General features: G+C 42.7%; 1 long non-coding RNA gene across 1 annotated transcript; it reads right to left on the bottom strand.

The window, feature by feature from the left end:
- Positions 1-18,128: 18,128 nt before the first annotated feature.
- LOC140695530 (uncharacterized) lies at positions 18,129-19,509 on the bottom strand. The gene is made up of 2 exons (XR_012071181.1): positions 19,348-19,509; positions 18,129-18,350 (listed from the first exon to the last, which is right to left on the bottom strand). It is a non-coding gene; the product is annotated as an uncharacterized lncRNA (long non-coding RNA).
- Between the last annotated feature and the right edge of the window lie 5,020 nt (positions 19,510-24,529).

Here is a 24,529-nt window from a genome sequence, read left to right as displayed (position 1 = left end):
AGTCCACGTACCCATCTCTTCTCACCTCTCCCTCCCACGCTCCCCCCTCACAGTGTCCCCTATATTAACAGCTTGCGTTAGTGTGGTACCTTTGTAAGAACTGATGAGCCAATATTGATATATTATTATTAACTAAGTCCATAGTTTCATTAAGGTTCGTTCTTTGTGTTGTACATTCTATGGGTTGTGACACATTTATAATGACATTGATCCATCCATATAGTATTGCACAGAATAGTTTCACTGCCCTAAAAATGCCCTGTGCTCCACCTGTTCATCCCCTGCCCTCCCTCCACCTGAACACCTGTATGGTTTTGCCTTTTCCAGAATGTCCAATGGCCGGAATCTCATCATATGTAGCTTTTAGCCTTTTCATCCTGGTTTCTTTCACTCAGTAACATGCATGTCAGTTTCCTCTGTGTCTTTTTGTGCCTTGAGAGTTCATTTCTTTCTACACCTGAATCGTAGTCCCTTGTGTGCATATACCACGGTTTCTTTCTTCATTCACCTATGGAAGGAAATCTTAGTTGTTTTTAATTTGGGAAAATTATGAATAAAGCTGCCATAGACATTTGTGTGCAGGGTTTTGTGTGAATGTAAAATTTGAACTCATTGGGGTAAATTACCTGAGAGCTCAATTGCTGGCTTACATAGTAAGATTATGTTCGGCTTTGTAAGAAACTACCAACTTGTGCGCCAAAGAGGCTGTACCATTTTGCATTCCCACCAGCAATAAGCAAGTCTTGTTCCTCTGCATCCTCGCCAGCATGTGGTGGTGGTGCTGTTTGGGGTTTTAGGCATTTAGCTAAATAGTCCAGGGGATGGGCTAACTTCCGGCACAGCTATAAGTCGAATGATGCCATCAGGACTCGGACTTGCTCTTTCATGTCTGCTTTCCCTCCTCCCGGATCAGCTCTGGTCTCAGAGATCTCCCTTGCCGTGTCTCTCAATGGCTCTAGGATTAATGCCCATCACTGAAGTCCAGCATAGGGAGGATAGCTCTTTCCCAGTCATTCTGGAAAAAGTCCTAGAACTGGGACCATGTATCCATCCCTGAACCATCCTTGTGGCCAAACGCCTGAGATCTTTTTCTTTCATTCATTTGGCTTGAGCCCCTTCCATGTGCCAGGCACTGTTCTAGACCCTGATGATGATTGGTTAGGTCTGAGTCACAAGTTCCAGGGGGTAAAATCTGTCCTTTACCTAAATCCCCATGAACTGAGGAGGTAAGGTGCCCCCAAGGTGGTGTTGCCAGAAGAGCACTTGTTGGTCACGGATGCTGGGCCAGCAGAACAACTGCTGAGTGTGCCCACCTGCCCAGCCGGCGGCTGCAGTTCTGTGCCCCATGTCATTCCAGTTCCTCCAAGTTCAGCAGCTGCCTGGGTCCTTTCTGGCTGGATCCTGAAGGAGGACACCATGGCAGACGGATGCTCCTGCCACTGAGAGGTGGAGGCTGTTTCTTTCCCTTTGAAAGTGGGCCGTTCTCTGACTGCTCTGATTAGTCAGGTGTGATGAAAGTGACACTACTCCTCTCCTGGGCATGGCCTCCAGGAGGACGGGCAGCTTTTGTCTTGGTCTTTGGAAGCTGCTCATCATGTTAGAAATGTGAATACCTTGAGACTGCCATGCTGGGAGAGTTCTAAGCCACAAGACGGGACCAGGTAGATGAGAAGCCACATGGAGAGGAGTTCCAGATGTGTGGGTGAGGAAGCCCCCCTGGGAAAGGGGTCCTCCAGCCCCAGCCACTCAGCTGATGCATGCAGATCACAGTTAAATGGCCCAGGTGAGTCCTTTCCAAATTCCTGACCCACAAAATTGCGAGCATGATAAAATAGTTGCTGTAGTCGCTAGTCTGGGGGCTGTATGTTATGCAGTGATAATACCCAGAACAGATGGCAACTACTATAAGAACACAGTCCCCTGAAACTTAGTGCACCAGCCCATTTGGCCCCATTCATTTGCTTGTTTTGATGCCTGGACACCTGGCACTGGTTGGTCCTATGGACAGTCCTGCACATGCTGCTGACCTAATTTTGTCCTTATTCATCTAACTTCCTTTTTCAGAAGGTATGTGATATGCTTCAGGCTGCCTAGAAATAGGCTGCTGCTGGGAATCCTAAGGGAATGTTTTGGAGCTCAAAGGGCCCTGGGAGACCATCTCATTTTACAGAAGATTTAAAAAGACATAAGGAAGCTAAAGGGTGTGGCTGTGGTCAGGAGGAAGAGCCTGGCCTGGAACCCAAGGTGACAGTCATTTACACCACTTTCCAGTGAATAGTTATCTGTACAAATGTGTGGGCTCAGTAGTGGTGTGGATAATTCCAACTTTGCTCTGAAATACACTCTATCTTTGCCCTAACTCCCACCCCCAATAAACCCACTATTCTGATTGCTTTCTCCCATGTAATTTATGATTATTTTAAGACAACCCAGGCTCTGGAGTTGACCATAGATTCAGGTCCCAATTCAAGCATTTACATTGCAAATCAAAACTACAATGAGGTATCACTTCACACCAGTCAGAATGGTCATGATTAAAATGTCCACAAATGATAAATGCTGGAGAGGGTGTGGAGACAAGGGAACACTTCTACACTGTTGGAGGGAATGTAATTTGGAAAACAGTATGTAGATCCCTGAAAAAATTAAAAATAAGCTTACCCAGCAATCCCACTCCAGGGCATATATCTGGAGGGAACTCTAATTCAAAAAGATACATGCACCCTAATGTTCATAGCAACACTATTCACAATAGCCAAGACATGGAAGCAACCTAAATGGCCGTTGGTAGATGACTGGATAAAGAAATTATGGTATATATTTACAATGGAATACTACTCAGCCACAAAAAGAATGAAATAATGCCATTTGCGTCAACATGGATGGACCTAGAGTTTATCATACTAAGTACAGTAAGTCAGGCAGAGAAAGACAAATATCATATGATATCACTTACATGTGGAATCTTAAAAAATGAAACAAATAAATTTATTTACAAAACAGAAACAGACTCACAGACATAGAGAACAAACTGACAGTTACCAAAGGGGAAATGTTGAGGGGGGAGGGATGAATTAGGAATTTAGGATTAGCAGATACAAACTAGGATATATAAAATAGATAAACAACAAGGTCTTACTGTAGAGCACTGGGAATGATATTCAATACCTTATGATAACCTATAATGAAAAATAATCTGAAAAAGAATATATATAAATGTAAAACTGAATCACAATGCTGTATACCAGAAACTAAGACATTTTAAATCAGCTATACTTCAATTTAAAAAAGATGAAACCAATTCAGCCATGTATTACCTTTGCAGTAAGCAACTCAGATTTTCCATGTGTCAGCTTCCTTAGCTATAAAATGGGGAGGTCTTCCTCTCTGGTTTTTTTTGCACATTTGTAGATACAGATATTACATTCCAGTGAGGTCTTGTACGTAGACTGTTTCTCCCAACGCTGGCACCTGCCAAGTGTCCTGGGAATCAAATGCTTAGAGATAGAGCTTGTGTCCATGAACAGGTCCTGTTCCAAGGTGTCCAGCATGCTGGACCACAACACCATCACTCAGTGGGCTGAATGGCATTTTCAGATGAGGGAAAAAAGATAAACTGAGGCATGGGGCTGGTGCCTTGGTCCACGTAAGGCCAATGGACTGTTTGGGGAGGGCGTGTGTCCCACAGGGATGGGCTGGCCCACTGACCTGGGAGCATTTGCAGAAGGGCCTCGTGGTTGGAGAAGGTAAATTTATCTTAGACCACTTCCCTGTGGAAATAAAATGCTTCTCCTGATGAAAGAAAGTGCTTTTCTTCATCCTTCTCTCCTCTCTTCTCCAATTTCCTTTTTCTTCCCCCACCATCCTGACTCCAGCCCTGAGACACATGAATAAGAGAGAAACCATCTGAGCAAAAAAAAAAGGGGGGGGGCCTACAGGGAAGCAGAGATGGATGGAGTCTCCCTGCCTCTTTCCTGGAGCCCTGCCAAAAGTCCTGGCTCCCTGGTGCCCTGACAGTTCCTCTGCTCATTTGCTTTTTTGCCACCTTTTTACTCCTCCATTTTTCCTTGTCCTTCTGTGGGTTCACAGCACTTCCCACTCCTCACTCTCTCTCCCCAGCTGTCAACAGGGCCCCCTGGTGTGGGGGTGACATAACCACAGCCCCAGCGGATCCCCTGCAGCTTCAAGCCACAACACTCTCTCTCCATCTGACCAGCAGTGGTTCCCACGGCATTCGTGTGGCAACTATTTTTAGATGACCCTTTCAGAATTACAGCTTTGGCTGTCCTGGAATAATCTTGCATGCTCGTGAGTGGTCAGAAATCCCAATAATAGCTACTTCTGGCCAGAGTTAAAGCACATTTTTGGAAATGAGCAGTTAATGATTTATGATGCTTGTACTTAGTAAAGGATTTTCATGTATCTTGGACTTAGAGAGCGGTTCTGACTTATAGAGCCAGGGAGGAGAACTGAGTGACAATGGGGCTTGGGTTTTCTGGTAGCAAACTTACTGTGCTTATATAAAGTATTGTTCAATTTAGTGCAATAGAATGTTGAAAGATATACAGATGGATAGAGATTTAATTGTGAGCTCTAAGAAAGCTGGCCCAGATAGTTTGGGTTGTTCTTTGGATTGTGGGGGCAGTAGGGGATCAAAGAAGAGACAGGCTACTCATATCATCAGACACCTGCTGAAAATAGGTTGACAAATTTACATCAAGATATTATTTCTTTTAGCTTCCAGAAGCAACCCAGTAGAGCATGCATTTTGAATCCATCATTTGTTTATTTAATCATTACTATCTCTTTGTTGTTTATTTTTCCATTAATTTATCCACTCACTCATTCAACAAATATTTATTGACTAGTGCAAAGCCCTGAGCTATACAAAGTACAGGTAGACCTCATTTTACTCTGTTTTACTTTCTTGTGCATCACAGATACCGCATTTTTTTGTAAAAAAACAAAATGAAGGTTTCTGGTAATTCCAAGCAGGCCTATCAGAGCCATTTTTCCAACAGCAATTGCTCATTTCAAGTCTCTTGTGTCACATTTTGGTGATTCTTGCAGTGTTTCAAACTTTTTCACTATTATTCTATTTGGCATGATGATCTGTGATCAGTCACCTTTGATGTTATTATCGTAATTTTTTGGCTACCATGAACCATGTCTGTGGAAGACGACAAACTTAACTGGGAAATGTTGCATGTGCTCTGACTGCCCCACCAACTGGGCATCTCCCCATCCCTCTCCCTCTCCAAGGACCTCCCTATTCATGGAGACACAATGATATTGAAATTAGGCCAATTAATAACTCTACAATGGCCTCTAAGTGTTCAAATGAAGAGTCACACGTCTCTCACTTTGAATCAAAAACTAGAAATGATAAACTTAGTGAGGAAGGCATGTGAAAAGCTGAAAAGACGGCAAAACACTGGGCTTCTTGCCTGAGTTAGCCAAGTTCTCAGTGTAGAGTAAAGGTTCTTGAAGGGAATTTAAAGTGCTGCTCCAGTGACTACATGAATGATAAGAAAGCAAAACAGCCTTATTGCTGATATAAAGTTCGAGTGGTCCGGATAAAAGATCAAACCAGTCACAACACTCCCTTGAACCAAAGCCTAATCCAGAGCAAGGCCCTAACTGTCTTCAACTCTATGAAAACTGAGAGAGATGAGGAAGCTGCAGAAGAAAAGTTTTAAGCCAGCTTAGGTTGGTTAATGAGGTTTAAGGAAAGAAGTTGCCTCCATAAAATAAAAGTGCAAGGTGGAGCAGCCAGTGCTGATGTAGAAGCTGCATTAAGTTACCCAAGAGATCCAGCTGAGATAATTCATGAAGGTGGCTATGCTAAACAACAGATCATCAGTGTAGATGGCCACCTTCCATTGGAAGAAGATGCCATCTAGGACTTTCGTAGATAGAGAGGAGAATTCAGTGTGTGGCTTTAAAGCTTCAAAGGACAGGCTGACTCTCTCAGGGGCTAATGCAGCTGGTGACTTGACACTGAAGTCATTGCTCATTGACCATTCCAAAAATCCTGATGCCCTTAAGACTGATGCTAAATCTATTCTGCTTGTGCTCTATAAATGGAACAACAGAGCCTGGATGACAGCAAATCTTTTGACAAATGGTTTACGGAATACTTTAAGCCCACTGTTGAGAACAACTGCTCAAAAAAAAAAAAGGATTCCTTTCAAAATATCACTGCTCACTGAGAATATACCTGGTCACCCAAGAGCCCAGATGGAGATGCACAGTGAGATTACTGTTGTTTTTCTCTCTGCCAGCACAGCATCCCTTCTGTAGCCTGTGGATCAAGGAATAATCTTGACTTTCAAGTCTTGTTATTTAAGAAATACATTTCAGAAGGTTATAGCTGCCATAGGTAGTGATTGCTCTGATGTATCTGGGCAAATTCAATTGAAAACCTTCTTGAAAATATTCACCATTCTAGATGCTGTTAAGAACATGCTTAGTTCATGGAAAGAGGTCAAAATATCAACATTAACAGGAGTTTGGAAGAAGTTGATTCCAACCCTCATGGATGACTTTGAGGGGTTCAAGATTTTGGTGAAGGAAGTCACTGCAGATATGGCGGAAACAGCAGGAGAACTAGAATTAGAAGTAGGTCTTGAAGATGTAACTGAATTGCTGCAACCTCCTGACCAAAATTTAATGGATGAAGAGTTGCTTCTAATCGGTGAACAAAGAAAGTGGTTTCCTGAGATGGAATCTTCTCCTGGTGAAGATGCTGTGAAGACTACTGAAATGACAACAAAGGATTTAGAATATCACGTAAACTTAGTTGCCTCATTAGCAGCGGCAGGGTTTGAGAGAATTGACTCCCATTTTGAAAGAAGTTCTACTATGGGTAAAATGCTATCAAACAGCATCACACACTACAGAGAAGTTGTTCATGAAGGGAAGAGTCAATCAATGTGGCAAACTTCATTGTCTTATTCACAACCACCCCGACTCTCAGTAGCCACCACCCTGATCAGTCAGCAACCATCAACACTGACGCAAGACCCTCCACCAGCAAAAAGATTGACTCAATAAAGGCTCAGATGAAGGCTAGCATTTTTTATTTATGAAGTATTTTTAATTAAGGTGTGTATATTGTTTTTTTAGACATAACACCACTGCACACTTAATAGACTACAGTAGAGTGTAAACATAATTTTTATATGTACTGGGAAACCAAAAGACTCATTTTATTGAGATATTCATTTTATTGCAGTGGTCTGGAACCTCTGAGGTGAACCTCTAAGTTTATACAGGAAGATTCAATCACACTGCTGAACCACTGGCAGGGCAACTGTTAAGTCCAAATACTTCTGCAGTTATTTTGGCCTCATTTTGTAGGTTGTCAACATAATCTTCTGGATATAAATGTTCTCCCATGGTATCAAGACCTCCAGTCTCCTCCCCAACCATATTTCTCCCCACATAGCTTCTTACCCCTGCTATGCAGGGTGTATTACTTCTATCATTCTTTTCCCAGTGCCTTCAACATCCTCACCTCCTGAACAAAGTCTGTGTCCACCTGGCAGACGCATAACTTGGATTACTCCAACTACCCACTTTCTCCAGTTCCACATGTGAGTATCTGAGAATTGCTGGAGGAAGTTACAATTGGACCATTGCTGTCGCTAAAGTCATCTACCCATTTATTCTGCATATCAGGCCTGGTTTAAGCACTGGTGTGGTGAACAAGGTAGATGAGTCCCTTGTGTCCCTGGAGATTACATTCTTGTGGGGAGACAAACAATAAAAAAGGGGTAAATAAAAACATGATAGCCATTATTTCCCTGCAGAGAATGAAACTACATTGCTGTGAAAGCCAATGACCAAATGGCTATCCAAAATTATGTATTTTTTGCATTGTAAATTAGGTGTTGAGAGAAGGCCTCTCAGACTTGGTGACTTGTTGGTTGAGATCTGAGTGAATAGGAGGAGCTAGTCATGCAAAGATCAGGGGAACAGCCTTCTCAGCTGAGGAAAAGAACTTGCACCAGTGTCCTGGGAATAAGCTTGGTGGACTCAAGATGGTCCAAAGGCAGCTGGAACACTGTATAAGAGATTCAGAGGTAGGTAGTGGTCAGATAAAAAACATTTGTCATACATGCACCCCAATGTTCATAGCAGCATTAGTTACAATTGCAAAGGTATGGAAGCAACCTAAGTGTTCATTAATAGATGAACAGATAAAGAAGATAGAGTATATATGTATACAAAGGAATACTACTCAGCCATAAAATGAATGAAATTTTGCCATTTGTAGCAACATGGATGGACTTGGAGGGCATTGTACTAAGTGAAATAAGTCAGACAGAGAAAGACAAAAACTGTATTATATCATTTATACGTGGAATCTAAAATATACAACAAACAAATGAATATAACAAAATAGAAACAGACTCACAGATATAGAGAACAAACTAGTTGTGAACAAGGGGGAGAGGGGCATGATCAGGGTAGGGGATTAAAAGGTACAAACTATTATGTATAAAATAAGCTACAAGGATGTATTGTACAACACAGGGAATATAGCCAATATTTTACAATAACTATAAATGAGCTATAATCTTTAAAATTGTGAATCACTATATTGTACACCTGAAACATAATATTGCACAAGCAAGTATACTTCAATAAACACACACACACAGACGTGCACACGCGTGTGCATGTGCACACACACACACATACACACACACACAAATCACAGGGAGAAGCCAGAAAATGAGTTTGAACTTCACCAGAAATTTGAAAGAAGATTTTAAGCAAGCAAATGGTATGATCTGAGTTTCCGTTTCTAAAACCTTGGCTGTAATGTAGAGAAGGAATTCAGGAGGTACAATGTGGAGGTAAGGAGACACTGAGGTCATTTCAGGAGCCTAAGACAGGGTGATCTGACTTAGAGAAGATGTTATTGTGGGACTGAAGAGGAGTAGACAGATCCAGATTCAATTCTGGAGTCAAAAGGACTCAAAGATGAATGAGTGATGGAGTGGAAAGTGAGATAACACCTAGATGTGGAGCTTGAACAATTAGGTGGGTGGCTGTAGCATTTATGAATGTGGGGAGATAAGGTTTAAGGGAAAACACCAAGGATCTCCTGAGGTTCAGCAATTCCACTTCTAAAAATATTCCCAACAGAAAGGAGTGTTGATATCCACCAAAAGATATGCGTGAGAATTTGTGCAGCAGCTTTATTCATAATAACCCAAATTACAAATAACCTAAATGCCCATCAACAGGAGAATGGATAAATACATTGTGATATGTTCACAGACAGAATACACATGGCAGTGGAAAAGGTCAAACAATGGATACACACAATGATCTGAAAGAATCTCACAGATATTCTGTTGAGTGAGAGAAGCCAGACATGATTTGTGAAGTTCAAAAACAGGCAGAAATAATCAATGGTGTTAGAAATCAGAAGAGTGATTACTTCTGGAGGGGCAAAAGTATTGACTGGAAGAGGCATGAGGGAATTTTCTGGTAGAAACATCTGAATCCAGGTGGTGGTTCTACAGGTTTGTAATTGATTGAGCTATACACTATATTTGTGTTAACCATGTAAATTATACATCAGTTTAAAAACATACACTTTTTTTGCCTTGTTCAGATACTTATTAGACATCCAAAGATGTCAAGTAATCAATAGGATATAGAAGTCTGTATTTCCAGAAAGATGTCAGGGTTTGAAACTGAGATCTTTCTTCAAGTTAACTTTATTGAGGCATAATTTATATATCATAAGGTTTATCCATTTTAAGTGTACAATTCAATGATTTTTAGTAAGTAGCTTAAACTGCATAAACACAATCCAGTTTCTGAACATTTTTATCCCCACAATAAGATCCCTCATGTCCTCTTAAACTTAATCTCTGTTCCCATTCTCAGTCCCAGGTAACCACTAATCTTTCTATATTCATAGATTTGTCTTTTCTGGATATTTCATATAAATGGAATAATATAATGTTTGATCTTTTGTATCTGACTTCTTTCACTTAGCATAACATTTTTGAAGTCCATTCATGTTTTAACATATATCGGTACTTCATTTTTTTCACCACTGAATAATATTCTACTGCATTGTAATGACACATTTGGTTTATCCATTCTCCAGTAGGCAAGTGTTAGAGTTGTTTCAACTTTTGGGCTATCATGATTAATGCTGCTATGGAAAGTCACATATTAGTCTTTGTATGAATGTATGTTTTCATTCTTTAGGTTGATACCTAGAAGTAGGATTGCTTGGTCATGTAAACTTACATACAACTTTTTAAGAAATTGCTAAACGTTTCCAAAATGGCAGCACGACTTTTCATTCACACGAGCCATGTCTGAGCATTCTAATTATTCCACACTCTTATCAACACTTTTAACTGTACATCTTTTTATTATTATTATTATAACCATTCTTCTTAGTAGGTGTGAAGTGTTATCTCATTAATGGTTTTAATTTGCAATTCCACAGTGACCAATGATATTGAGCATGTCTTCATGAAAATAAAGATTTGAGGATCATGGACATAGAAATATTATTTAAATATAAAAATAATACTTAAATACTAGTTAAAAAAAATCAGAGGGCTGGAGGAGATCACCTAGGAAGTATGTAGCTAGAGAAGAGAAAGAGGCCAAGGACAGAGTGATGAATTCTCCAACATGTCAAGGTCAGACGAAGGAGAGCCAAAAAAAGTCGCTGGAAAGGAACGACTCAAGAATCAGGAGGACAATTTCCTTAGCCCTCTAAGAGATCTGCCTTTCAGGGAATCCTCCCCAAACCACAATATTAATCTTTGTGAAATATAAATCTGACCATTTCAGTCTCTCTTTAAAAGTCAACATCAAACCCCTTAGTGTGGCCCTGTAAGATTTTCCGTGATCTGGTCCTACTCACACCTGCAGCCCTATCTCCTGCTATCCTCACATAAACATTCTAGACAGCAACACTAAACCACACTCGAGAGTGTTGTGATCCCTTGTGCTTCTACAGTTTTGTACGTATACGTCCCTCTGGTGGAACTTGTCTTGGTCATCGTCATCTTGTCCCATCCCTTGCGTCTAACATAGTTGCTGGCAAATGCTTTGCACTCAGGCATATTTACTGACTAGCTGAATAAATTAATCAATGGATAAAGAGTGAATGTGGGCATATGACCTGCCTTCTAATTCAAAAGGCTTCTTGGCTTTTTAATATTTTTATTATCAGTCTTACTATCAGTTGCTACTTACTTGTTGCTACTTACTTTTTCCCTACTTACTTGTTCTTTAAAACTAGTACTTAAATGTTCAAATGCTGTTTATAGTGTTTTTCATGTAGGTAGGTAGTTAAATTGTTTCTTGATTCCTTATAATCAGTTTTCAGCCCAGGTTTCTGGGAAGCATAAGGTGTGGAACTGAAATGCGTGAGAATTATAAGCTTGGTAGAATATGTGGACAAACGTAGAGAGCAAAGGGCTGGGACTGAAGAGATCTGTGTTTTTGTTGGTTCTGCCTCTCATGAGCTTGCCCTGATTACTTCCTTTTGATGAGCCCATTTCTTTATCTGAAAGCTAGAGAATAAACATGATCTCTCGGGTCCCTCCACATGTCCATTTTAAGGCTGGCTATGAGAGCATATTCTAGACACACATTGATGCTTTGCCAAAGAGAGGAATTTTTTTTTTGAGGATCTCCATCTTTGCTACTTGCTCCCCCTCCCCACTACTCCCCCTCTGGGCTTCATAACTAAAATCTATTGTAGTATTTTATTGCATTTAACCTGTAATCACATTCTACCTTCCTCATAGGATTCCTATAACAACAAAATACAATCGTATATATAATGGCACTTGGGGAAATTAGCGAGTAATATGCAAATATGAGGCATTAACGTCATTTCATTTCCTAGGAAGGGACCCTAGAATCCTCGTGCATCTAGACCAGCACAGCCCCCTGAAGCTGACTTTGGAGAGCATCCAGTCCTTGCCCTGGTTCAGAGAAGCTCGGCAGAACATCAGCCACCCTTTTGCTTTACATTCTTCGGAAAAGAGTCCTCCCAGTCCCCCTGAATAAGCCACTCCAATGTCTCTTTCCCTTGCACTTGGGGAATTCTTCCTAGAATCATTCTGAAGCCGTCTTTTGTCCCCAGTTTTCTTACTCTTCTTTTAATGATACATTTCCCCCAAATGGATCTGGTATTCAAGCTCTTTTTCCTTTACTGAGGTGTCATCTCCCTGCTTTTTGCCAAGGCCACCCCTAAATAGCTCCAACAGACATGTTTCCGGCCCATCACTAAAGGCCATTGGATTTGGAGGGACAAATGCCACTTATTATTTTTCCTTCTGACATATCCGGGACTATAGAATGACCCAACACTGAAATACAACCCAATTTTGCAATACAAGCCTCAAGACAGCAGGTGGGCGACATCTTGCCGGACACCAGCCTGTGCGGCAGCCAATGCTGGCTGGCTCGGGACTGAGCCGACTTGGCAGGTGAGGCAAGGACAGATGGGCTTCCATGTGCCACCGGGCGGGGCCGACGTCTATTCACTGGTTTTCTTGGAGGGATGTGTAGAACAGTGCCCGCTGCATTTTGCTACCACAGTGCCAGACAAATGAACTGTTTCAGAGGAAATGCCAAGAGCAGTGTTCAGTCTGCAGACCCGAGTTGTCACTCCTTTTGAGCAAATGAAGATGTGTCTTATCCATTGGGGCACGGGTCCTACTACTTCCTTGTCACCTTTACAACCATTTAGTAGATGTTTCTAACTCCCGATCCATCCAGACAGGCCATGCAAGACAAGCAGCGCGTGTCTGACGATGCTGGTGTCTAAGGGGCCCCATTCATTACCATGTAAACTCCTTCAATTCACTTTTCCCTCCTTGGCTCGTGGATCAGTGATACAATGATCTTTAAGTCTGTATATGGCAGGATATGTATTCTCATTATCTTAACATTTACTCTCATTACTAACTGGTTAGTGTTGTTTGCAGTGAAGAAGACTGTTTTAAAGTAAGTTTAAGTGTGTGTGCATGACCAGACCTAGTCGCAAATTTATGAGGGTGTAGCTGACAGTCCACTTACGTGATTCAGTGGCTCCAGTGGTGACAACGTTGGGTTGGCACCAATTGTCCTCTGAAAACACCAGGTGACCAGAACCTCTTTTCAGGGACCACTAGTTCATTTTACATGTCAACTTGACTGGATCGGAGGATGCCCAGATATCTGGTTAGATGTTACTTCTGAGTGTGTCTGCAAGAGTGCTTCAGGATGGGATTCGCATTTGAATGGCAGACTGAGTACAGCAGCCAGCCCACCCCAGTGTGGTGGGCATCGCCCAATCTGTCGGAGGCTTGAAATAGAACAAAAACACAGCGGAAGGAGGAATTTGCCCCTTTTTTCTGTCTCATTGCTTGAAGCAGGATAGCTCATCTCATCCTCTCCTGCTTCAGGATGGGCTTCAGATCATTGGCAGCCTTGGTTCTCAGGCCTTTGGACTCAGACTCAGTTATGCCACTGGCTCTCCCGCATCTCCAGCTTGCAGACAGCGGGTCGGGGGCTCTGTCTCCATAACCATGTGAACCACGTCTTCACAGTAAATCTCCTTTCATAGCCTACTGATTCTGTGTCTGGAGAACCCTGACTAATACGGGGTTCTCTGTCCCTGCAATGAATTCCAAAGCTTTTATGCAGTTAGCCTAACTGGGTGAGAAGTCTCAGGAAGAGGAAAATGTTGATCAGCCGTGTGGTTTCTGGAAAGAACACAGACTCTGGAGTCCAGTGAATCTGAAGCTGAATCTTGCTGTTCGATCTCGGGCAAGTGGCACAGCCTCTCTTGAGTCCCAGTTTTCTAATCACTAGATGAGAATTATGAAAGCCACCTCTTGGGGCTGTGAGGCAAGTGAGCTAACAGGAGCCGAGTCAGCCTGGTTTACTTGCCGCTGTGACGGACCCTGTCCCCACTGCTGCTGTGTCTACAGTGACATCTCAGGAGCCCCATGGTTGGTCTGTTGCCAGTGCAGTTTCCTGGTGGGGCCAGGCACACATGTTGTCACCACACCCTGCACTGAGACTCCTTTGTCACCATGAGTAAAACAACGCCATGTTGGTGGCTCTCGTTTTTGCTTAACGTCTGACTTTAGTCAGGCTTGTGTGAAACTTGATGGCATCTCTTTAACAAAATGCCCAAGGGATCTCTGCATGAGGCTGACAAAGTTGAAGGAAAATATGATGCCCATCAACAAAACTGTACCAGATACATCAGAATCGCTCTGAGGCTGACTTTGGAAAGTTGGGTGTGGCTGTCTGCATGTCCCATGTAAAACATAACATTAAATATTTACAAATATTTAAAATATTATCAAATAATATTTCAATAATAAGATATCTAATATATGTTATATGTTATTATATTACTATATATTATATAAAGTATAATATTAAACACTATATATTTAATATTATACATATTATATTTATTATCAAATAATATTTTTAATAATAAAATAACATTATTATGCAAGCCTTCAAAATATTTGTACTTTACACACAGGTGTTATATGTTTCCACGAGTAAGAATCCTATTTTGGATTAACTAGGTCAATTGTAGTATAAAATATCATGTATATTATACTTTCGTATTTAGAGTACCTTCCGTTTACACAGCACTTTACAGTTTAGAAATACTTTCCTACATATTTGCTTCTCAAACAACCTTCTAAAATTGTCCAAGCAGGTCCTGTTATCCCCGTTTTGAAGATAGGCTCCAGCAAGTGACATGACACCTAGTGAATGGCAAAGCCATGGCTGAAAACAGCTCTTCAGACCCCTGGTCCAATCAATACTTCCCCACGACACAGCACTGCCTCCCTGACAAGTGGATTAATTGCCCATCTTGGGGAGAGACGGGTTTGGAGACTGGAGGATAGATGTGCTTCATTGCCCTGCTCTTGCCCATGGGGTAGTCAGAGTGTAGTCAATATCTGCTGAACGATGATGCCTGTGTGGAGAACTAGCGGTTGTAAGAAAATGAACACAGAAGATCAATAGTGTGACTGCGGTGGCGAAGGGAGGGTAGGTACGGTTAGGTCATCACACAGCCTACTGCAGAAACTGGGGCGCTGTGAGCATGAAAGATGCCGTTATTAATAATTACACTGGGACATCGGGGGGAACCTGGTACTATCCCAGGGAAACCAGATGTTTGGTAGTGTTAGATATAACAGTATTACAGGGGAGCAACATGGTACAAACAGAGGAGTGTGTTGAGAAATAAAACTTTTTTTTGATAAAATTACTGATTTAGCTCCCCTCTCCCATGGACTGAGAGCACCATAAGGCAGGCATCCTCTGAATTGTTTTTTCAGTGCTCAGCACCTAGTAGGTGCTCAATAAATAAATCAAAACAAAGGTGGAGGTGACTATGAGTAGTCCATATGATGATGGACCCTTAAGAAGCAGCTGCATCCTTCTTAGCTGATTGCTTTGCAAACCTGTCTGTGATTCAGAGTCTTGCAAATAAATCAGCATGACCTCCCAACCCAATACTCCAGCTATGAGGACACAGTGGAGCCTTTGACAAAGAGACAAAGGAATGTATTTCTTGAGGCCCTCAGTGATGGAGAGCCCACGTTAATTACCCCTGCCGGCCCGGCTGGGCTTCTGCACCACTTGATGTCCATACCCTAGGGGTGGTTCTCTTCTGCCTTTCCCCTCATTTCTACTTAGGGTGGCTGTCTTTATAGTTCTCACTGGTTTTCATTTCAAGTTATGACTTCTACCACTGGCAATTAAAAAGAAAACACATGCGTGTGAGCACACACACACACACACGCACCATGTGTGCATGTAAAAATCATGCCACCAAAGAAAGAAAGAACCAAAACACAGAGAGAGGAAACTGTCTACTGTTCTTCAAGGAAGCTGGCAAACTGAAGTCAGTTTTGATCAATGGAAACTAGTGCAAATGCAACTGATCTTAAAGATTCGAACAACGACCTAAACTATGGCTTTGAGCCCAGATCTCAGACCACCCACTCGCTCACAAATGTTGTGTTAGCTGGACATTCCCTTTTGCTTTTTGGTTTACTCAGTAGGCTTCCTTGCTCCGTAACTATATGAGAGTGGGTGTGACAGTGAAAGGACGACAGAAAGTGATGGAGGTTGCCCGCGCCTGGCACACTTAGCCCGGCCCTCTTTCCTCTGCTTGGGATTTTAAAGTTAGCTAGAGGGTATTTCACTTCCTTGCATCTGATTAGAGCTTTTATACTGACCCCAAACTTCCTGAAATCACTTTCTGAGCTTCTTACTTAGAATCTGGAAGTGAGGTAGACTGCCAAAGCACAGAGATTTAGCTAAGCATTTTAGTATCTATTTTATGGGGGTTTCCCCCAAAACTCCAGGAAGAGAGTGGGGAAGTGATTCAAGGAAAGGAAGCCTGTTATTAACTTGGCCACCACAGTGGAAAACCAGAGCCTAATACTATGGGGAAACTCTGGGAAGTGAACCCACCCATTGAGGACTGAAGGAGCTGGGGTGTTTATGCACCGACTCCTGTAAGTCATCAGTTGAGAGCTGCTACTGGCAGGTGTTAATTGCCTGTACTTCGGGCCTACTCAGTCCCAGGCTACAGTCTTCCTTAGTTCTGGAAGAAGCTCTATGTCAAGGAGATGCAGCTACTGAGAGTTGGAAGTCCAGGCTGGAACACACCGTTGTAGTTAAGATCTGAGAGACAGGGCTTGGGCACTGTGGCCAAAGCCCACAGCATGATGGTGCTGGTTCTAGAACCGCACATGTCTGCTTTTGAGAATCAGAGAATGGTCAGAGTTTACAGAGCCCCTTTATGGGGCAAGGTGCAAGAGAGTAGCTGATAATAAGGGACACATGGAAGAGTCATTTAATCTTCTCTGTCCTTTTGGGTAGTACCTCCTGTGTAGGGTCAAGTCATTTACAGAAAGTTGGCTGTATCGATTTCTGGCTGCCATGTGGGTAGACAGTTTCCAGGGGAAGGCATGACACTACTGTCCTTCACTGTGGAACATGACCCCCAAAACTGACCCCAGAGATCTGAACAGACAGCTGACAATCTTTCCAGTTTGGTTCCATGTTGTCCCATGCCATGGCTTCAGTCTTTCCTTCCTTCAAGCCTGGTGCAGATGTCCAGTCTTGCTCTATCTTCCTGCTGAGCTCTGAGGCAGGTATGCAAACCAAACCACGATACCTGGTTTCAACAGGAGATGTTTCTGACCAAGCATTGTCCTGTGTTCACTGCCCCCCAGATTTGACTGGGAGCTATTATGGACTGAATGGTTTGTGTCTCCCGAAAATTCACGTGTTGAAATCTTAACTTCCAATATGATGATATTAGGAGGTGGGGCCTTTGGGAGGTAATTAGGTCACAAGAGTGGAGCCCTCACCACGCACTTAGTGCCTTTATAAGAAGAGACAGGAGGAGCTCTCTCTCTCTTCCTCTCTGCCTCGCCCCCGGCCCCCTCTTCTCTCCTCGCCACATGAGGATACACTGAGAAATGACTGTCTGCAAACCAGCAAGCTCGTCCTCACCAGGCGTGATCTGTGGGGACCTCAGTCATGGACCTTCCAGCCTGCAGAACTGTGAGAAGTAAATATCTGTTGTTTAAGACCCCAGTCTGTGCTACATTTGTTACTGTAGTCCAAACTGACTGACAGGGGTGCTGATTGATAAAATCCAGAGTAAAAGATACTCTTATTCAGAAACCTGGCCTTTTGAGGAGTTAAGCTCATTTATTTCTCCTTACCTCTCCCTTACTGCCTTCTTGGGCACCCAGAGTGTCTCTAATTGCAAGTTGATTCTGGCCTCTAGAAAGCCCAGCCAAGCTTCACCACCCAGCCCAGTAAGCCTGGCTCTGCAGGGAGCTAGGATGTTGCTGAAGGCCTGGGAGTCTAGGCTTCTCCTGCAGGGTTTGTGGGTTTACAAACACAGAGGCCCATGCAAGGCATCTGGCCCTCAGGTGCCGGCTCTCTTCCCTCCGGGAGAGCTGGGTGTATTTTCACGGAAATCTAAATCATATGTTTCTGTTTCACTGACACCAAATTCGTTAGCAATGTTGATTCCTTGCGAGCTTTTGAAGTTATGAGAGCCTCATGGATGGATTCCACAAATGTTTATTTTTGTGCTTTCCTTCTCAAACTAGCTTTAGAAATGTGCAGGCTTCATTTTCTCATAGCCAGTGACCCTGGGGCGGAAGAGACTGGGGTCTGCGTGTTGGAGGCCCAGGGACTTCTCCACTCTTCTGATGTGAATGAGCTCCTGATGTCTTGTCTCCTCCTCGAGCCTTCTTCCTGCTCCCTGTCCTCACCGTGATCGGCCCCTGGGAATTGGTATGAAGAATTGGTGAGGGCTGCTGTGTCCCTCTGGGAGGGTCTGGGTCTAAACTTCTCATCCTGGAGAATGTTTTTCTCCTGAATACGAAAAGTGAGAACGTGCTCCAGGCAATTTCTAGAGCTGATCCAAACAACTCACAGTGGGTCGCACCAGGAGGTGAACTATCGTGAAAACCTGGCCAGCAGCTCCCTGTGAGCCCCTGGGGCCAAGGGCTGTGCCTAACCGACCTTCCTGTTCTACTAGGTCCACACAGTGCCTGGCATGTTGCAGCGCTTGACGTTTAAAGAATAAGCAGGTGTCTACTCAGTAGTTAAGAGAGATCCATATAAACATATGTGACTAAAATACATATTCATACATGTGTTCATACATGTTAATCTCTCAAATTAGCATGGCCCAGTAAGCCCCCATCCTACAATGAATCAAGGTGGATTTTTTCCCTTCTATTATTTAGGAAAAAAAGGACTTTCTCCGCTGTAACGCATCTATCATCTGAATGTTTGTAAACATCCCTCTCACCCCCAAATTCCCATGTTGAAAATCTAATGCCCAAGGTGATGGTATTTGGACGTGGAGCCTTTGGGAGGTGATGAGGTCATGCCGGTGGAGCCCTCATGAGTGGGATCAGTGCCCTTATCAAAGGGGCCCCAGAGAATTAGCTTGCCTCTTCCTCCATGTGATGATACAACAAGAAATCTGAAACATGGAAGATGGCCTTCACCTGACCACGCTGGCACCCTGATCTCAGACTTCAAGCCTCCAGACTGTGAGAAATAAATTTCTGTTGTTTAAAAGCCACCCAATCTGTGGTATTTTGTTATGGCAGCCCAAACAGATGAATGCTTAGTATAAAACCAACCTTAATTATATAAATATGCAGGGTTTGTCAAAGTGAGAAAAGCTGAGCTAATTAGAGTCATGCTCGCTGCTGCAACAGACACTGAACTTGCAGAAGTTTAACACGGTAGCATTCTCTCACTCACATAACAGCACTGGCAGGGGGAGAGGTCAGCCAGGCAGCCTCCTGAGTCCCAGGTGATGGAGGCTTCGCCATCTTCAACTTCCTGGGGGTGACCTACGTTCCAGACAAGAAGACAAAGAGCATGGAGGAGTCCTATCAACTTATCCGAGCAGCCCAAGAAGTGGCTTCGCTCCTGTGAACGCGCCATCAGTAAGCTCCATCCCATGGTGGCAGCCAGGTGCACGAATGTGGTCCCCTGGCTGAGCAGTCACTTCCCAGAGACAGCTCTACTTAGGGAAAGGGAGTGTGAATTTGAGAGGGGCAACTGTCTCTTCCACAAAAGGCAAGAAAAGTTCAGCCTAAATTCCCAAAAGGGATGGAGAGACAGATCCCACCTCCAGCATTAAGAAGTCATAAAGACAAGGGCTTGGGAATGGATTGTCCCCAAATACAGACCTCCTTCCACCCTCCCCTAGCACCCTCGGCCTCACAAACACGGTGAAGCAACAGAGAGCACAGGAATCCATCCCTGGGGAGCGAGGGGGTGTATGTGTGTGGGAGAAGCTTCCTTCCAGGATGCAATGTCTCACGCTCAATGTTTCTATTTAATAACGTTAAGCACTATCTGTAGCATATTGTTTTCTCTTTATTGCTAGGAAATGGTTTTTAAGCTAGTGAAAATGCAGAGGGTAAAGTAAAACTGCTATAGGCCTGACTCTTCAAAATGACTTTCAGTGACTCCCTCTACGTCGAAGTGGATCTTTAAGCCCAGAGACTCGGAGCTGGTTAAATATTTGCCGGAGGTGGTAACCACAGGTGGTGGCTGTCATGGTGGTTATTAGACTGCAACAAACGCCCTTCTGCTTCCTAAGTGGGTTCTTCTTCTTCTTACACAGATGTCAGATAACCTATGGAAGATGCAGCAGAGACACAGAGCTCACATGTGGCCAAGTCTATTAGGGACCATGATGATAACGATTTGAATAATGACAGGAGGTGACTTCCATTGTGCACCTGCCAAGCGTCAGGTGCTAACTTCATGACTTTACAGAGACGGGCTATTTGTATCTTCGTCAGTTAAGTACTCAAGATCATTTTACAGATGGGGAAGTGGAGGTACAGAGAGATTAAGTAATCTGCTCCAGGTTACACAGCAAAGAAAGCATGACCCCACTCCTCACCCATTTCCCACGAATGGTCGACAACATCACAGTAATAATGCCCATTGCAGCGGGATGACAGGGAGAAAAAGCTCAAGCAATGACAGGCATCTGGCAGCAGCAAAACACAGATTCTGTTCTACCACATTACATTTTTCTTTGCTTGCTTTCAAGAGTTTGGTACCATGGATACTTTATACATTATAGAATATCCTAAATGCTTTTAGAAGCAACTGGTTTTTTCCCCCCAATCTGAGGGAATGAGCTAGTTAGTGGGAAGAGACCAAGTGGTAGCTGTTTGCTATCATTTTCTGGAGATAAAAGAATACATTTATTTGGAGCAGTAGGGACCCAAAGTTTAGGGCAGGGCACAAAAATGTAGATACCTTTAATGATAAAACACTCAAGAAACCAGGAATGGAAGTGAACTTCATCAACCTGATAAAGAGCATCTGTGAAAAACTCACAGCTGGTGGAGAGGGTATAGCTCAAGTGGTAGAGAGAGTGCCTAGCATGAACGAGGCCCTGGGTTCAATCCCCAGTACCTCCATTTAAAAAATGATTAAATAAATAAACCTAATTACCCCCAACTCCCCTACCCCAGGGGAGCGGGGGGGAGAAAATCTCACAGCTAATATCATACTTAATGGTGAATGACTGAAAGCTTTCATCCTTAGATCAGGAACAAGACAAAGATGTCTGCTCTTACCACTTCTCTTAAACATTGTACTGGTGGTTCTAGACAAGGCAATTAGACCAGAAAATCCAGCCTGGAAAGGAAGAAGTAAAACTATCTCTACTTGCAGATGACATGATAATGTGTATACAAAAACCTAAGGAATCCACTGAAAAACTGTTGGAACTGATGAACAAGTTCATCAAGGTTTCAGGATACAAGATAAATATATAAAAATAATTGTATCTGTATAAACTAGTAATCAGCACTCCAAAAATGAAATTAAGAAGACAATTCCATTTACAATAGCATCAAAAAAGAAGAATAAAACACTTGGGAATACATTTAACAAAAGAGGTGCACACTTGTACACTGAAAACTATGAAACAGCAGTGAAAGAAATTAAAGAAGATCTAAATAAATGGAAAGCCATCCCAGGTTCATGAATTGGAAGATGTACATTGTTAAGATAGCAATACTCTGGTCTATTGGTTCAATGCAATCCTTGCCAGAATCCGAGCCACCTTTTTTGTGTCTAAGACAAACTGATCTTACAATTTATATGGAAATGAAAGGGGCCTAGAACAACCAAAAGTAATCTTGAAAAAAAAAATAAGGTTGAATGACTTACACTTCCTAACTTATAACTTACTATAAATCTACAGTAATCAAGACAGGGTAGTACTAGCATAAGATAGCTATTATACATCTATGGAATAGAATTGAGAGTTTAGAAAAAAACTCTTTACATTTGTGGCCAATTGATTTTTCACAAAGATTCCATGAAAATTCAATGGGGGAGAGTGGCCAAGATGGTGGAGTAGAAGGACGCTCTTAGCTCACCTTCTCCCATGAATACACGAAGACAGACATCCAAGGACCACCCAGCCAGTCAGAACACCGGCTGAACTTTGACAGAACTTCGCCTCCTTCAAAAGAAAATTCAGTGGAGAAGAACAGTTATTTCAATAAGTGGTGCTAGGACAACTGGGCAGTCACGTGCAAAAGGATGAAGCTGGACCCTACCTACCCCCAAATTAATCCAAAATGTAAGAGCTAAGATTATAAAACTCTCAAAAGAAAGCAAAAGAGTAAATCTTCTTGGCCTTGAATGAAGCAATGAATGGCTTCCTAGATATGACACCAAAAATACAAACAGTAAAGAAAAAAATGGATAAACTGGACATTACTCAAACTAAAAACTTTTAGGGTTCAAAAGACTCCATGAAGAAATTGAAAAGACAACCCACAGAATGGGAGAAAATATTTGCAAATTATAAATCTGATAAGGAATCTGTATCCAGAAGATATAAAGAACTCTTGCAACTTAACAATACAAAGACAAATAAGCCAATTTTTAAAAGGGCCAAGGATTTGACTGCATATTTCTCCTAAGAAGATACACAAAAGGCCAAGAAGCACATGAAAAGATTCTTAAGATAGTAGTCATTAGGGAAATGCAAATCAAAACCACAATAAGATACCACTTCACAACCATTAGGATGGTTAGCATTAAAAAGACAGTCGATAAGAAATACTATTGCAGATGTGGAGAAGCCGGGACCCTCATAATTGCTGGTGGGAACGTGGAAATACTGCAGCTTCTTTGGAAAACAGATTGGCAGATCCTCAAAACATTTAACATAGATTTACCATATGACGTGGCAATCCTACTCCTGGATATGTCTGTACTAAAGTTCTACATGAATGTTTGAAGCAGCATTATTCATAATAGTGAAAAAGTGGCAACCACCCAAATGCTCAGCTGCTGACTGGATAAATGTTACAACACGGATGGGCTTTGAAAACCTTCTGCCACCTTAAAGCAGCTAGTCACAGACACCACATGTTACGAGACGTGTAGAAGAGACAGACCTATAAAGACAAAGAGGGTTAGTGTATGTTAGGGTCGGAGGGAGGGAGGGATGGGGAGACACTGCTAATGGAGATGGGGTTTCTTCCAGGGGCGATGAAAGTGTTCTGGAATTACCAGTCATGTTTGCACATAACTATGTGAATACCCTCAAGACCACTGGTTGTACACTTAAAAAATAAAAAACAATAAAATAAAATTTTAAAAAGTATTTCATTTGAAACTATTAGATATTCCATAGGGGAGGGGAAAAGGTGGTATAGACAGCAGTTGCTAATGGAGTCTAAGTCCTTTGGATTATTCTGTTCCTTAAAATACTTGCCTGAGGACTTCTCAGATTTGTTTAAGACAACGGTGTCTAGGGGAACCCTTCCATTTGCCATTATTTGCTCACGTTTCCCAAGTGGCCCTGCAGTTGACTGATGAATTGGACCTGATAGGACCTGACAACTTTTAAATTTTACTTGGGAAAAAACTCATGTTTTTACTGTGAACAAGAGTGCAAGCTGGAAGGTGCTCTGGCACCACTGGGGAATGACCCATCTACTAGATAAACCATAACTATGAAATTGATGTTAATCAAATCATCTAGTCTAGTTATCTCATTTTGCAGAAAGGGAATTTTTTAAGTCTTTCATTCTCCACCAAATATTTACATTAATTAAAATAATAGGAATGAATGCTTTTTAAATTCTCAGGACGGTAGGAGAAAGCATCACTGAAGGCAAAGTATCAGTATGTTATATTAGGACATTCACAAACACATTTCTAACTTAATTTTAAAATGTTGATGTCTCCCCTGAGGACAGTTTAATGAAGTAGGTCAGGATTCTTATTTTAGAGGCAAGAAAGTAGGGCCAAGGGAGAATGTGTTCCTGGCTGCAGGCTGAGGCCCGAAGCTCAGGCCTGAATGTGTGTCCCTGGGGCAGGTTTTGTCCAGCGTGCCCCAAATCAGAGGGCCCCAGACCCTGCTCAGACAACATCATCTGACCGCGAAGGCTCATCCCCTCCGAGCACGAGCTAAGAGCCATGGGGTGGCTGGGTAATGGGAGCAGCACTGGACCCCAGAAGACCTGCACTCTGCTCTCAGCATCACACAAAGAAGTGCTGTATCAGGAACGTCGCTTCATGTTTTTCAGTCTCTGTTTCCTCGTCTGTCAAGCGGGGAAAAAAAAGGTTTGACTCTTCCCACCTCTCCAGGTGGTTGAGGATCAAAGACGAGACTGGCTGTGGAAAGTGGGGAGGAGCAGGCAAACCTAAGCCAGCACCACCACCAGTGTGCTTCATCCACCACAACAATGGGAACCAGCATCACCACCCAAAGCCGACCTGCCCTTCTGTGGCCTACGTTGCCCACTTCACAAAAGCCACGTAGTTATAAACCGAGATGCACCCTGTATGATGAGGGGCAGACCGAGAACCAGTCAGGCCTGCATTTACCCAACAAGAAGCTAGCCTCATGGGCAGAGGTTTGACTTATGGATGATGGCTGGTA

This window comes from Vicugna pacos, unplaced genomic scaffold (genome assembly GCF_048564905.1).
Source record: "Vicugna pacos unplaced genomic scaffold, VicPac4 scaffold_280, whole genome shotgun sequence".
In the NCBI taxonomy this organism is placed as follows: Eukaryota; Metazoa; Chordata; class Mammalia; order Artiodactyla; family Camelidae; genus Vicugna; species Vicugna pacos.
This window is presented reverse-complemented; position numbering and strand designations above follow the sequence as displayed.